The 16,898-nt window shown below is 38.9% G+C and overlaps 1 protein-coding gene and 1 pseudogene across 7 annotated transcripts in view; one reads left to right on the plus strand and one right to left on the minus strand.

Moving 5' to 3' along the window:
- LDLRAD4 (low density lipoprotein receptor class A domain containing 4) overlaps positions 1 to 16,898 on the plus strand; it is a 564,232-nt gene that overhangs the window by 472,029 nt on the left and 75,305 nt on the right. The window lies entirely within an intron of this gene.
- On the minus strand, positions 6,294 to 6,650 carry LOC150002958 (insulin-induced gene 2 protein pseudogene; annotated as a pseudogene).

Genomic DNA, 16,898 nt, shown 5'->3' on the forward strand with positions numbered 1-16,898 from the left:
ACAAAAGGTAGGAGTTCCTCCTTTCTGGTGCATAGTATTCCACTGTGTAAATGTACCACAGTCGTTTGATCCACTCATTTACTGATGGGCAATTACACTGTTTCCAGCACTTAGAGTTGCTATGAACATAGGGTTACATAAGTTCTTTTGAATTGGTGTTTCAGGAATCTTAGGGTATATTCCCAGCAGCAGAATCACTAGCTCAAAATGCAGTTCTATTTTTAGTTCTTCAATGAAATTCCATACTGTTTTCCACAGTGGCTGCACCAGTCTGCCTCCCCACCAACAGTGCAGTAGGGTTCCCTTTTCTCTACATCTTTGCCATCACTTGTTGTTTGTTGGTTTATTAATGATGGCCATTCTGAAAGTGTGATGTTATACCTTGTTGTGGTTTTAATTTGCATCTCTTTTATGGCCACTGATGTCGAGCATCTTTTCATATGTCTATGGGCCCTCTGTATGTCCTCCTTGGAGAAGTGTCTATTCAAGTCCTTTGCCCATTTTTAAGTATATTTTATTGATTATGCTTTTATAGTTGTCCCAGTATTTTCCCTTTGCCCCCCTCCTCCCGGTAGCCCCCTTTCCTCCAGCAATTTCTCCCCCAATTAGCTCTTGTCTATGGGTCATACATGTAAGTTCTTTGGCTTTCCCCTTTCCTATACTGTTCTTAACACCGTCCTATTTTGTTCCTACCAAGTATGCTTCTTGACCCCTGCACCATTTTCCCCTTTTCTCACCCTTCCCCCTCCTACCTGATAACCCTCCAGATGATCCCCATACCTATGATTATGTTCTTGTTCTGGTTGTTAGCTTTTGTTTTTCTTCTTTCTTAAAATTCAGTTGTTGATAGTTGTGAGTTTGTTACCATATTAGTGTTCATAGTTTTGTTCTTCATTTTTGTCTTAAATAAGTTCCTTTAACATTTCACATAATAATGGCTTGGTAATGAACTCCTTTAGCTTTACCTTGTCTGGGAAGCACTGTATCTGCCCTTCTGTTTTAAATGACAGCTCTGCTGGATAGAGTAATCTTGGTTGTTGGTCCTTGCTTTTCATCACTTTGAATACTTCTTGCCAGCCCCTTCTTTGCAGTTTCTTTTGAGAAATCAGCTGATGTCTCATGAGAATTTCTTTGTAGGTAACACTCTTCTCTTGATGATTTTAGGGTTCTCTTATATATTTAATTTTTGGCATTTTAATTCTGATGTGTCTTGGTGTGGCCCCCCTTGGGTTCAACTTGTTTGGGACTCTCTGTGCTTCCTGGACTTGTTTATTTCCTTAGCCAAATTAGGGAAATTTTCTTTCATTATTTTGATTTGAATCCTGGCTTCCTTCACATCACTGTTTGTTCCCTGTATATTTTTCTTTATTTCATTTTGTATAACCTCCTCTTCTTCATTTATTTTGTGGCCATACTCAATCATTTCTCTGAGCATCCTGATCACTAGTGTTTTGAACTCTTTATCTTATAGGTTGGCATTCTTTGTTTACTTCTTTTTCTGAGGTTTTGTTCTGTTCTTTTATTTGGGCCATATTTCTTTGCGTCCTTAAATTTGTAGCCTCCCTGTGTTTGTTTCTGTGTATTAGGTAGGGCTGCTTTGACTCCATTTCTTGCCATATGGCCTAATGTAGTAGATGTTCTGTAGGGTCCCATGGCACAGCCTCCCCTGTCACCCAAGCTGGATACTCAAGGGGTGCACTTTGTGTGGGCTGAGTACAACCTCCTCTTGGTTGCTGTTGGCAGATCAATGAGAGGGATTTACCCAGGCTAATCAGCTGCAATGACCGGCTGTGTACACTGACCACCAACCTCCGCTGGCTGTGGAGGATCAGCTGTGTAGGGACAGTGTGGTGGTGCTCCGACATGGTCTGTAGCTGTCCAGTGGGTGCGTTGGCCCTGGTGTTTCCAAGGTGATACAGGCCAAGGTCAGCCCCCATCTGTATTTTGCCCGGGGCACTCTGCCTGAGCTATAAAGCATTCTTTGTTCTGGGCTTGGAGATTCCCAGAGGAAGCCAAGCTGTGAATTAAGCTGTCTGCTGGTAGTGCCAGGCCTGGAGCTCACTGAGGCCATCTGTTGCTTGTTTGATAGGATTTAAGAAGTTGTGAAGCATGAGCCAAGACCAACTATTCATATGGAAAAGCAGCTTTGGTAGACCCTTAGGTTGGTGGGGTGGAGTGTCTGGGGATCTCCAAGGTGGATCAAACAGTATTATCCAGCTTGCTGGCTTTGTGTGAGGTGAGTTTAGAAAAGAGATAATGACCTCTGTTGGTCTTGTTGCCAGACATTTCAACTTCTCCCTGTATGCCACTGGTGCCTTTCAAGCTGTTGCCTCAGTGCTGGAGCTCAGAGGGAGAGAGTCTGATTGAGTAGGTGAGTTCATTTGTGGATTCTTTTAAATGAACTGCTTGGGGCTCAGCAGTTTCTTCCACCAACTCAATCCCCATTGGTTTTTGCAGTCAGGAATTGTGGGGACTTATCTTCCCGACACTGGATCCCTTGACTGTGGTGCCTGGGACTCCTTGCGCCTGAGATATCCCTCCTGCATTTTTATCTACCACACATAGGTGAGAGACCAGCCCAGTCCATGTCTGCATCTGTCACACTTGCATTCAACTTGATTTTTGATGGTTCTGACTGATGTTGTTTTATATTGTAGTTGCAATTTTGATGTGGTTGTGCAAAGAGGTGAGCCATATCTGCCTACATCGCGATCTTGACCAAAACTTTGCCCATTTTTTAATTGGATTGTTTGTCTTCCTGGTGTTGAGTCCTATGAGTTCTTTACATATTTTGGAAATTAAACCCTTGTCCAATGATTCATTGGCAAATATGTTCTCCCATACAGTTGGTTCCCTTTTCATTTTGATGGTGATTTCTTTAGCAGTTAAGTTCTTTAGTTTGATGTAGTGCCATTCATTTATTTTCTTCTTTATTTCCCTTGTCCTAGGAGATAGCAGCAAAAATATTGCTACATAACATCTCTGAAATTTCCCTGCCTATGTTTTCCTCTGGACTTGAATGGTGTCACGACTTATATTTAAGTCTTTATCCATCTTGAGTTTATTTTGTGTATGGTGTAAGTTGGTGGTCTAATTTTTATTTTGTGCATGTATCAGTCCAGTTCTCCCAACATTATGTATTGAATAAGCTATCTTTACTCCATTGTATGCTCATGCACCCTTTGTCAAGTATTAATTGACCATAGAGGCTTGGGTTAATTTCTTCGTTCTCTATTCTGTTACATTGATCTATGTGTTTGTTCTTATGCCAGTACCAGACTGTTTTGATTACAGTGGCTTTGTAGTATAGTTTGATATCAGGTATTGTGATCCTGCCTACTTTGTTCTTCTTTCTCAAGATTGCTGAAGCTGTTTCGGATCTATTTTGATACCGTATAAAATTTTGAAATATTTATTCTATTTCTGTGAAATATACCATAAGTATTTTAATAAGATTGCTTTGAAACTATAGATTTCTTTGGACAGTATGGATATTTTAATAAGGTTAATTCTTCCAGTCCCTGAACACAGAATATGCTTCCATTTATTTGTAAATGGGTACTGGGTTTTATCAAATACTTTTTCAGCATCTGTTGATATGGTCATGTCATTTTTCTCCTTCATTTTGTTTATGTAGTGTATTACATTTATTGATTTGTGAATATTGTACCATTCTGACTCTGGATTGTCAGTATTTTGTTGAGGATTTTAGCATCTATGTTCATCAGAGATATTGGCCTGTAATTTTCTTTCTTTGTTGTGTGTTTACCTAGTTTTGGAATCAGGATGATATTGGCCTCATAAAAATAGTTCAGTGTTTTTCCTCTTTTTGAAACTTTTGTAATAGTTTGAGTAGGATAGGAGTTAGTTCTTCCTTAAATATTTGGTTAAATTCACCTGTGAAGCCATGCTGGGAGTTTTTCATTACTGCTTCAGTTTCACTAGCTGTTATCAGTCTCTTCAGGCTTTCTGCTTCTTTTTGAGTCAGTTTTGGAAGATTGTATGTTTCTAAGAAATGTGTTCATTTCACCCAGGTTGTCCAATTTCTCTGCATATTGTTGTTCATAGTAATTTCTTATAATCCTTTGTATTTCTGTGGTGTTTGTTGTGATTTCTCCTCTTTCATTTCTGATTTTATTTATTTGGGTCCTCACTCTCTTTTTCTTGATGAGTCTGGTTAAAGGCTTGTCAATTTCGTATGTCTTTTAAAAGAACCAGCTCCTGGATTTATCGATACTTTGAATTGTTCTTTTAGTCTCCATGTCATTTAATTCTGCCCTGATCTTGATTAATTCCTTACTTCTCTTTGCTCTAGGCATTCTTCATTGTTCTTCCTGTAGTTATATGTAGGGTTAGGTTGTTTAGTTGAGATTTTTCCATCTTCTTTAGGTATGCCTGTGTTACTATGAACTTCCATCTCACTTTTGCCTTTGCTGTGTCCCATGGGTTTTGGGTTGTTGTGTGTTCATTCTCATTTGTTTCCAAATACTTTTTGATTTCTTCCTTGATCTCATTGTTGAGATTAAACATCATTAAACATGTTAGAGTCTCCATGAATTTGAATGTTTTTGAGATTTTCCATGAGGATGGTTTCTCATTTCAAGCCATTGTGATCTGACCACATGCTTGATATGATTTCAATTTTCTTGAATTCATTGAGGCTTGTTTTGTGTCCTACCATGTGGTCTATTTTTGAAAATGTTCCATATGTATTTTAAAAGAATGTGCACTTTGCTTCTTTGGGGTGAAATGTTCTGTGTATATCAATTAAGTCCATTTGATCTAGAGTGTCACTCAGTGCCACAATATCCTTGTTGATTTTTTGTTTGGAAGATCTATCCATTGTTGACAGCGGAGTGTTAAAATCGCCTATGATGACTGTGTTGTTGTCATTACCTTTCTCACGGTCCTCCAAGATTTTCTTTATATATTTAGGTGCTCCTGTGTTGGGTGCATATATGTTTATAAGGGTTATCTCCTCCTGTTGGCCTACTTCCTTAATTATTATGTAGTGACCTTCTTTGTCACTTTTTATGGTTTTATTTTGAAGTTTATTTTGTCTGATAAAAGTATTGCTATGCCAGCTTTCTTTTCATGTCTGGCTGTTTGGAATATATTTTTCCATCCATTCACTTTCAACCTGTGTAGATCTTCTGGTCTGAGGTGGGTCTCTTATAGACAGCATAGATGCAGGTCATGTTTTCTTATCCATTTAGCTACTCTATATCTTTTAATTGGAGCATTTAATCCATTTACTTTTAATATTATTATTGATAGGTACTTATTCTGTGCCACTTTTTTGTCCCTGTTTTCTGCAAACCCGCCCCCCCCCGCCCCCCACCGCTGTCTTTTTCCTTTTTATTGCAGTCCCTTAGCATCTCTTGCAACGCTGACTTGGTGAAGATGTGCTCTTTTAGCCCTCTTTTGTCTGGGAAGCTCTCCATTTTACCTTCTACTTTAAATGAGAGCCTTGCTGGATAGTGTAGTGTAGGTTGTAGGTCCTTGCTTTTCATTACCTGGAATATTTCATGTCAATCCCATCTGGCTTATAGTGTCTCTGTTGAAAAATCAGCTGATAGTCTTATTGGAGCTCCCTTGTATGTTACTTGCTGTTTCTCCCTTGCAGCCTTTAAGATTCTCTCTTTGTTTTGAAATTTTCCCATTTTAATTGATATGTCTTAGATGGGCCTCTTTGGGTTCATCTTGATTGGGACCCTCTGTGCCTCCTCAAACTGCATGACTTTTTCTCTCACCCAGTTAGGGAAGTTTTCTGTCACTAGTATTTCTTCAAACAGGTTTTCTATTCCTTGCTACTTTTATTTTTTTTCTGATATACTTAAGATGCAAATGTTTTTATGTTCCATGTTGTCCTGAAGCTTCCTTAAACTATCCTTGTTCTTTGTGAGTCTTTTTTCATTTTGTTGTCTGATTGGGTATATCTTTTTAATTTTTTAAATTTAATTTGTTAATATTTTGGCACATCAACATTGTGATACAATATATGATATGTTTAAAAAACTAATTTAAAATTTTAATCTATTAATCTACATTTTCAATGTAGTACATATATATTTTTCAGTTATTTAAGTCAAATACATAAAGGTTTGTAACTGATTTACAGATGAAGCAATCACAGATTGCAGTAATGTGTGTGTGTGTGTGTGTGTGTGTGTAAAACAATCAAGGTAAAAACTGCATCCTGGGAATTTTAGAGTCCATAGTTTCGTTGGTATATCATTTACACATCCTTTTTGTTTTGTTTTTCTGTACCAAGAAATATATATTTGCCTTTTTCATTCCTGATGAGAATTTTCTATGATAGCTTTACAGTCATACATTGCCAGTTGTCGACCAATGTTTCCCATTGTTATGCCTCCAGCAAAAAAGGTACATGGTAATCAAGAACATAGAGAAAATCTGGATATGTGTATTGATAAACTTCATTGTAGACTAGCAATCGAGAGACCAATGTTGCCAAGAAAGCAATTCCTACTCCAAGGCCAAAACCAGTTCTAGATCTATCAAAAGTCCACCACAGTCCAATGTATAGTGCAGCCAGTGTGAGAGACAATTGTATGTTGTTATCAAAGTCCACTTTAGCACTGGCATGATTTATGATTTATACCAACAAAGATAGCTACACACCGCATTACACTGGACCACTCTTTTTTAAATTTATGTGGTTCTCTTAGATGCCTGTCAATATAGGGATATAATAACTCAGTCACAGTTCCAGACAGGTAGAAGGGCAGAGCTGGGGCAGAGAGGATGTGGCACGGAGGCGGCAGCAGCGGCAGGCTCTCTCTTTTTTATTTTTTTAATTGAATTTTATTTTATTGTTTTTCTATTGCAGTTGTCCCATTTTTTTCCCCATGTCTCCCCGCCCCCCAGCCCACCCCTTCTCCCACAGTCATTCCCCATCCTGTTGTCCATGTCCATGGGTTATTTATATTAGTTCCTTTACTAGACCCTTTCCCTATTTACCCCTTCTCTCCTCCCCCCGCCCCCGCTTAAATAACTGTTTTTCTGTTCCTTGTTCAATTTTGTTCATTTGTGTTGTTCCCTAGTCTCCCATTATTAGGTGATATCATATGGTATTTTTCTTTCATTGCCTGTCTTATTTTGCTAAGCATAATTCTCTCTAGTTCCATCCATGTTGTTGCAAATGGTAGGAGTTCCTACTTTCTTTCTCCTGCATAGTATTTCATTGTGTAAATGTACCACTGTGTTTTGATATGCTCATCTACAGATGGGCAATTAGACTGTTTCCAGCACTTAGCTGTTGTAAATAGCACTGCTGTGAACAGAGGGGTGCATAGGTTCTTTTGAATTAGTGTTTCAGGATCCTTCAGGTATAAATCTAGCAATAGAAATGCTGGATCAAAAGGCAGATTCATTTTTAATTTTCTGAGGAAATTCCATACTGTTTTCCATAGTAGCTGCACCATTCTGCATTCCCACTAACAGTGCACTAGATCCCGATTCTCCACATCCTCACCTGCACTTCTTGTTTCTTGATTTGTTGATAATGGCCATTCTGACTGGTGTAAAGTGGTATATCATTGTGGTTTTTATTTGCATCTCTCTGATGGCTAATGATGTTGAGCATTCTTTCATATGCCTGTGGATCCTCTGTGGATCCTCATTGCAGAAGTGTTTGTTCAGATCCTTTGCCCACTTTTTAATTGAGCTGTTTTGTCTTCTTGGTGTTGAGATGTGTATGTTCTTTATATCTTTTAGAGATCAATCCCTTGTTTGAGGTATCATTGGCAAATATGTTTTCCCATATGGTTGGTTCCCTTCTCATCTTGTTAATGTTTTCTTTAGCTGAACAGAAACTCTTTAGTTTGATGTAGTCCCATTTGTTTATTCGTTCCTTTATTTCCCTTGCCTTAGGAGATGTATCGGTGAAAATATTGCTAAGTGGGATATCTGAAATTTTCCTGCCTCTGTTTTCTTCTAGGACTTCTATGGTGTCATAGCTTACATTAAGTCTTTGATCCATTTTGAGTTTATTCTGGTGTGTGTTGTAAGTTGGTGGTCTAGTTTCATTTTTTTGCACATCTCTGTCCAGGTCTCCCCGCACCATTTGTTGAAGAGGCTCTTCTCACTCTATTTTACGTTCCTTCCCCCTTTGTCAAATATTAGTTGACCATATAGACCTGGGTTTATTTCTGGGCCTCTCTATTCTGTTCCATTGATCTATATGTCTGTTCTTATGGCAGTACCAGGCTGTCTTGATCACAGTGGCTTTGTAGTATTGTTTGATATCGGGTATTGTGATTCCTCCTACTCTGTTCTTCTGTCTCAAGATTGCTGTGGCTATTTGGGGTCTTTTTTGGTTCCATATAAATTTTTGAAGTATTTGTTCTAGGTCTGTGAAATATGTCACTGGAATTTTAATAGGAATTGCATTGAATCTGTAAATTGCTTTGGGTAGTATGAACATTTTAATGATGTTGATTCTTCCCATTCATGAACATGGTATATGCTCTCATTTATTTGTATCTTCCTTAATTTCTTTCTTCAGAGATACGTAGTTTTCCGAGTACAGGTCTTTTACCTCCTCAGTTAAGTTTATTCCTAGGCAGTTTATTTTTCTTGTTGCTATATTAAATCGGATTTTTCTTTTTTTAGTTTCTATAATCTGGTATTTTATTGTTGGTGTACAGAAATGCCTTCGAATTCTGAATATTGACTTTGTACCCTGCTATTTTGCCAAATTCACTTATTATGTTGAGTAGTTTATAAGTGGAGTCTATAGGGTTTTCTATGTACACTGTCATGTCATCTGCAAATAATGACAGTTTTACTTCCTTTTTTCCAATTTGGATGCCTTTTATTTCTCTTTCTTGTCTGATTGCTGTGGCTAGAACTTCCAAGACTATGTTGAATTGGAGTGGAGAAAGTGGACATCATTGTCTTGTTCCTAACCTCAGGAGGAATGCTTTCAGTTTTTGTTCATTGAATATGATGTTAGTTTCAGGTTTCTTTTATATAACCTTCATTATGTTGAGGTATGCTCCCCCTACTCCCATTTTGCTGAGCGTTTTCATCATAAATGGGTGTTGTACTTTATCAAATGCGTTTTCATCATCTATGGATATTATCTTTGGTTTTTGTCTTTCATTTTGTTTATGTGGTGTATTATGTTTATTGATTTGTGAATTTTAAACAATCCTTGCATCTCTGGGATGAATCCCACTTGATCGTGGTATATGATCTTATTAATGTGTTGCTGGATCCTGTTTGCCAATATTTTGTTGCGGATTTTAGCATCTATGTTTATCAGCGATATTGACCTGTAGTTTTCTTTCTTTCTTGTGTCTTGACCTGGTTTTGGAATTAGGGTAATACTGGCTTCATAGAAAGAGTTTGGGATTTTTCCCTCTTCTTGGATTTTTTGGAATAGTTTGAGAAGGGTAGACATTAGTTCTTTCCTAAATGTTTTGTAAAATTCCCCCGTGAAGCCATCTGGTCCAGGGCTTTTATGTGCTGGGAGTTTTTTGATTACTGTTTCAATTTCACTCTTTGTTATCGGTCTGTTCAAGCTTTCTACTTCTTCTTGATTTAGTTTTGGAATATTATGTTTCTAGAAATTTGTCCATTTCATTTAGGTTGTCATGTTTCTTGCCATACAGTTGATTGTATTAATTTCTTACAATTTTTTGTATTTCTGTGGTATCAGTTGTGATTTCTCCTCTTTCATTTCTGATTATGTTTATTTGAGTCTTCTCTCTTTTTTTCTTGATGAGCCTGGCTAAAGGCTTGTCTATTTTGTGTATCTTTTCAAAGAACTGGCTCCTACTCTTATTGATCTTTTGAATTGTTTGTTTAGTCTCTATGTCATTTAATTCTGCTCTGATCATGATGATTTCCTTCCTTCTTCTCGCTCTGGGCTTTGTTTGTTGTTATTGTTCTAGTTCTTATAGCTGTAGGGTTAGATTTTTTATTTGGGATTCTTCTATCCTTTTTAAGTAGGCCTGTATTACTATGAACTTTCCTCTCAGGACTGCTTTTGCTGTGTCCCATAGGTTTTGGGCTGTTGTGTGTTCATTATCATTAGTTTTCAGAAACTTCTTGACTTCTTCCTTGATGTCATTGCTAACCCATTCATTATTTAATATTAATGTTTTCATTCTCCATGAATTTGAAGGTCTTTTGAGTTTTTTTCTTGAGGTTGATTTCTAGTTTCAAGGCATTGTGATCTGAGAAGATGCTTGATATAATTACAATTTTTGTGAATTTGTTGAGGCTTGTTTTGTGTCACACCATGTGGTCTGTCTTTGAAAATGTCCCATGTACACTTGAAAAGAATGTATATTTTGCTTCTTTGGGGTTAAAAATTCTATATATATCAATTAAGTCTATTTTATCTAGTGTATTTTCAATGCCTCCATATCCTCTATATCCTTGATGTTTTTGCTTTGATTATCGTTGATAATAGGGTGTTAAAATCCCCTACTATAAGAGTGTTGCTGTTGATATCCTTCTGGTAGTCTTCTAGTATTTTCCTTATATATTTGGGTGCTCCTATATTGGGTGCACATATGTTTACCAGGATTGTATCTTCGTGATGGATTGTTCCCTTAAGTATTATGAAACATCATTCTTTGTCTCTTTTTATGGCATTTGCTTTGAAATCTGTTTTGCCTGATATAAGTATTGCTATCTCAGCTTTTTTTTCATGTCCATTTACCTGGAATATTTTTTCCATTCCTTTACTTTTAGTCTGTGTAAATCTTTTGTTTTGAGGTTTGTCTCTTGTAGACAGCATATATGTGGGTCTTGTTTTTGTATTCATTCTGCTACCCTATGTCTTTTGATTATAGCAGTTAATCCATTTACATTTATGGTTATTATTGACAGGTATTTATTCATTTCCCTTTGTACCTGTGTTCCTCTCCCTCTCTCTTTTTCTTAAAGCATTCCCTGTAGCATCTCTTGTAATGATGGTTTGGTGGAGATGTATTCTTTTATTTATTTATTTTTTTATTCTTTCTTTAATCCTGAAAGAGTCTTAGTTTATTTTCTCTTACAGTATTTTCTCTCCCCAATTTTAACTATTCTCACCACTTGGAACAGCAATTTTTCGCATATTGGAGCTTCTCAGTCTAGCGTTTATGATTTTATTTTTATTTCTCTATGTATCTATCTTGTTTTATTGCATTCAGAGTGATTTATTATATTGGGTTGGCAAAAAAGTCTGTTTAGCTTTTTTCATAAAATAAAAGACACATTTTACATTTTTACCAATAACCTTATTGATTTGGATATTTTGAATATGTTAGCTATCTCCCACGTGGTATAACTTTGATTGTTCTCAATGTCTCGATTTGATTGCTATCAACTTTATTGGTCTCCCTGACCGTGGATCATTGTCCAGTGAGAAATCTTCAGCACAAAACTTCACAAACCACTTTGACTTGTTCCATCAGTCACAGCACCTTCTTCATATACTGCACAAATCTTTTTTTGTGTTTCAGTTGCATTTTTACCTTCCTTGAAATAATGAAGCATAATATGCCAAAAATCTTGCATATTTTCTTCCATTTTCAATATTAAAATGGCTACACAAAAACTCACCAATTTTGATAAGGTTTTTTTTAACACACGCTAATATAACAGCTGTCACAATACAATCTAACAAAGTTGTTTTGAATGAAGTTAAAGACAACTAAATGCTACTAGAACCATCATACAGAAAAAAACAAATGAAAATTTGGCCAACCCAATATATTCATGATAAACTATGCTATGCTATGCTATGCTACGCTATGCGGCACAGCAAATAAACTCATAAAGCAAAAAGAAAAACTTCCTTTCTTACCTATGTCACAATTTGAGGCTGATTGGGAGGCTCTTTGAACAGATCGCTTCCAAGGTGTGACTTTATCTTGCAATACGGCCATCATCATGTGGTCTATAGTTCTTTTTCCATTCTCGTTGCCTGTTTAGTTCGCCTTTGTTTCAATTCCCTAGCTTCTGTTGTTTCTTGTGATGCAGTTTTCATTTTAGATTTCATAGTTTTGATCCTCCTTTTTCCAAACCAGTCCCTTTAACATCTCATATAACAGTGGTTTGGATCTAATGAACTCTTTCAGTTTTATTTTGTCCTGGAAACACTTTCTCTGCCCTTCTATTCTGAATGACAATTTCGCTGGATAGAGTATTCGTGGTTGTAGGTTTTGGATCCTCATTACTTTTGAATATTTCTTGCCAGTCCCTTCTTGCCTGCAGGGTCTCCCTTGAGAAGTCAGCTGATAGTCTAATTGGGACCCCTCTGTACATGATTCTTTTCTTCTCTCTTGCTGCTTTTAAGATTCTCTCTTTATCTTTAATTTTTGACATTTTGATTATAATGTGTCTTGGAGTGGTTCTCCCTGGGTCCAGTTTTTTTGGAATTCTCTGTGCTTCCTGGACCTGTAAGTCTATTTCCTTCCCCAAGTTTGGGAAGCTCTCCTTTATTATATTTTCACTCAATTTTTCAAGTTCTAGTTCGTCCTCTTCGTTCTCTGGCAAACCAATGATTCTTATGTTGGGCCTTTTATAGCTGTCCCAGAGGTTTCTGATCCTCTCATCGTTGCTTCCCGTTCCTTCTCTATATTCTGGTTTGTTGAGATGAACTCTGGATTTTTTTTCCTCACACTCTGTCTCGTATGTGGTTTTGTTCCTTTCGTTATGTTTTTCGCTTCTTTCTCATCTTTTTCCAGATCTTTTGTTAATTCTGTAAGCCACCTGATAACAATGGCCCTGAACTGAGCCTCTGACAGGTTTCTTATTTGTTCATCTGTCAGATTCCTCATCTGTTGCCTGGTGAGTTGTGCCACTGGGATCTCTATAGTTGTCTACCTCATTTTGACAGATGCGTTTTGTTTTCTTGGGCCGGCTATAGGGGGCAGTGCCCGTGTACTCGTCACAACCCAGCGACAGGCGGCAATCCGCAACCTTTCTTGCTGGCCGTGGTGCTTTGTCGTCACAACCCAGCGACCAGTGGCGATCCGCAACCTATTTCGCAGCCCTGTGGCGCTTTCTTTGGCGGCGGGGGTCCAAGATGGATTCACACAGTTATTCCGCTAGGAGACCAGGATCCGTCCTCCCGCCCTCTGGGCCTCACTGTTCAAGGCGATGTGGTGGCTGCTTTCCCCAGCGTTGGGGTCGCGAGCTGCCGGGGTTCGACTGCAGCCGGGATCGTTCTCCCTGCCGCTGTCCCAGGTGCGACCGCAAACAGCACCGCCCCCTTTCGCTCGTCCTACCTGCCCAAAGAGCGCCGCTGGTTTATAACTTCATACGTTGGGCTTCCGTGTAGCTTTTTCTGGAATTTCTAGTTATCTTTTGTTTTGAAGTAGTTGTAATCCTCTTTAGTTGTAGAGGGAGACCGAGTGTGCCCGTCTAAGCCTCCATCTTGGCCGGAAGTCCCCGAGATGTATTCTTTTAGTCTTCCTTTGTCTGAGAAAGTCCTTATTCCACCTTCCATTTCGAAAGAGAGCCTTGCTGGGTAGAGCAGTCTTGGTTGTAGGCCTTTGTTTTTCATTGCTTGAAATATTTTTTTGCCATTCCCTTCTGGCTTGTAGTGTTTCTGTTGTGAAATCAGTTGATAGCCCTATTGGAGCTTCCTTGTATGTTATTTGCTGTTTTTCTCTTGCTGCTTTTAGGATTCTCTCTTTGTCTTTAAATGTTGCCATTTTAATTATGATGGGCCTTGGAGTGGGCCTTTTTGTGTTCATCTTCTTTGGGACCCTCTGTGCTTCCTGCACTTACATTACTGTTTCTTCCCATCAAGTTAGGAAAATTTTCTGTTATTACTTTTTCAATCAAGTTTTCTATCCCTTGCTCCTCTTCTTCTCCTTCTTGTATCTCTATGATTCTAATGTCATTTCACCTCATGTTGTCCTGCAATTCTCTTAAATCCTCTTCATTCTTTTTCAATGTTTTTCATTTTCTTGTATTGTCTGGGAATTTTTTCTACATTGTCCTCTAACTCACTGTTTTGATCCTCTGCTTCATTTAACCTGCTTTTGATTGATTCTACTGTGTTCTTCAGTTCAGAAATTGTGTTCTTCATTTCTTCCTGGTTCTTATTGATAGTTCCTGTGTCCTTTTTTATGCTGGTGTAGTTCTCCATAAGTTCCTTGCAGCTTTCCTAGAGTTCTTGGTAGTTTCCCTGAAGTTCGTTGTAGTTTCCTCTGAGTTTGTCAAGTTCATTGAGTTTTCTTATAACGATTCTTTTGAATTCCATGTCTGATAGTTGGCTTATGCCTGTTCCATTTATCTCTCTTTCTGGGGATTCCTCTTTTTTTTTTCAGTGGGCGGTTGTTTCTGTGTCTCCTCATGTTGTATGCTTCTTGTTTGTTTTTGTTTATTGGATTTGTCTGCTTTGATTTCCCACTTTTGTGGTATGAGATTCTGTATAGGAGGCCTGGGGGATTCAGTGGTGCAGTCTCTTTGATCTCCCAAGCTTGATGCTCTTGGGATGCCCTTTATGTCATTTGTTTAAGCTGCCTGGTTATATTTCAGTTACTCTTTGATGGGACCTTCCCTGTGGCTAATTGATTGAGAGTCACTATGCCCATCTTGTCTTGAGTTCTTTTGTGGAGATGCTGTTAAAACATAAACACACAATCCAGGCAAGAAACCCTCACCCTCAAAAATATTCCCCACCCGCAATCACACTATTAGCAAATGAGCCAGTATTAATATAGATGTAAAGAGGTTAAGACTATTACACTATATGAAAACTGATAAGAGTTGTTTTAACTGATAAAGAGATGATTTTTGAGAGGGAAGATGGTAGAAAAATAGTAGTAGCAAGTAGGGTCAAGACTATGTGAGCCAGTAAGTAGTATTTACATTGTATGTTGAAAAAGAGAGAGAAGTATGAAGAATGAAGTGAGAAAGTAGAAGTGTGCGGTATTAGGTTTACATAACAGTCATATGCTATATATTTCGTAGTAGAAGGAGGATAAAACAAAACATAAAAACAAACAAACAAACAAAAAATTAAAGAAGAATAGGAGGGAGAGAAGGTAGGAAACAGATTAAAGAAAGATTGTTTTCTCCAGTACAACCTTTGGGCGCTGTTCTTCTTTTTCTGGACCTGCCCCTGGTCAAAATTCCATGGGTTTCAAATCTTCTTTTCTGGCTGGCTGGCTGTGAGGCCATCTAGCTTGGTTCTTGGACTGCTATATTCTCAATCGTGGGCCTGCTGCCGCTCCCTGATGTGAGCCACACTCAGTTGGGTCTCTCACCACTTGTCCTGCAGCACCCTCCTGCAATCCTCATGCCTGTCTAGCAACGCTGTTCTGCTGGCAAGCCAGTGCACAAGCCCCTGGTCTCTGCCCAGCCTTGGGTCCTGTCTCTACTCCTTCTCCGAAAAAGTCTTTGTTGCCTCCCAGCGGCAGCACCGAGTTGCATTCCTGGCTGGCAGTGACTTATTGTGCACCTGTGCGTACTGCTTGCCTGTCTGGAGTCCCTAATGGGTCTGCATTTCCACTGCAGCTTTCCTGTATGGGCCCCTCTCCACACTCTGTTCTGCTTTTTTGTTTGGTGGAGCCGTGATGCGCGCACCCGGGGCGCAGGGTTGCCAGCCCTGGTTTGCTAGCCCAGGGAGTCCCTGCCTACACTCAGTTCATACAGTTTCTCACAATCTGGGCTGTTCACTGTCTTCCCATGCCTCAGGCTGTTTCAATGAAACCTTCTTGATAACTCCCTCCGGAACTTTGCTGGTCCTCGCACCTATGGCAGGGGAGAGTTTCTAAGCAAATCGCGGGTAATGGGCCAGTCTGCAGCTGCCCCTTTCGGGTGCAGTGCAGCAGAGGTGCAGGGCTGAGGGGCCCAGTGACTCCGTTTTGAGAGGGTGGGCAAGCTTTCTGCCCTCTTTCACACCACTCCCACACTCCCTTCCCTGTTCGTGCTATCTGAAATCCGCACTCACTCACTCCTCTCTGTGTTTGTACTCCAAGTCATTCCATGATGGGAGCAAGCAGACAACACTGCTACCTACTCCATCGCCATCTTCTCTCCCTGGATATTTCTTTCTACCTTATCTTCCTGCTTGCTGATTTGGTCCTCTGCTTCATCTAGCCTGCTTTTAATTCCTCCTAGTTTTTGTTTGTTTGTTTCAGATATTGTATTCTCACTTATTCCTGGTTCTTATTTATAGCTTCTCTGTGTTTTTTGATGCTGTTGTAGTTCACACTAAGTTACCTGTAGCTCCCATAAAGTTCCTTGTAGTTCTCACTGAGTTCCTTGAGCATCCTTAAAATCTTTATTTTGAATTCTATGTCTTCTAAATTGCCTACCTCAATTTCATTTAGCTCCTTCTCTGGGCATTCCTCCTTTCCTTTTGATGGGTGTTATTTCCTGTCTCCCCATTTTTGGTGACTTTTTGTATGTTTCTGCATCTCAGGTGGCTCTGCTTTACCTGCCTGTCTTCGTTGGGCAGACTTCTGTGGTAGTAGGAGTTCTGTGGAACTCGGTGGTGTAGTTTCTTTGGTCTCCTGAGATAGATTCTCTGATGTTGCCCTTTATTTAGTTTATGTGGGGTCTCTTCTTGTACTTGAGCTTTGATTATTGGTGGCTCAGTCATTGATGGGGTCTCTCCTTCAGCTTGCTGATTGGCAGTCACAACCCCTGTCACATCTTGTATGCTGTTTTACAGGTGCTTGTTAACAAAGCAGTACTATCCAGAAAACCAAACCCACACCAGCAGTAATGCCTCTTTAGTTCAGCCATATCAACAGCAATTGAGCAAAGGTGGAGAGAGATTAAGAATATCATAAGATAGGAAAAGGGACTATGAGATAACTAAAGGAGAGAAAAATGATTTTGAGTGGGAAGAGGGAGAAGAAATAATAAGAGTAGGGAATTAAAAACAAGGTGAAGAAAGGGAGCAAATA

This window comes from Furipterus horrens, unplaced genomic scaffold (genome assembly GCF_987537825.1).
Source record: "Furipterus horrens unplaced genomic scaffold, mFurHor1.1.pri manual_scaffold_8, whole genome shotgun sequence".
NCBI classification, from domain to species: Eukaryota; Metazoa; Chordata; class Mammalia; order Chiroptera; family Furipteridae; genus Furipterus; species Furipterus horrens.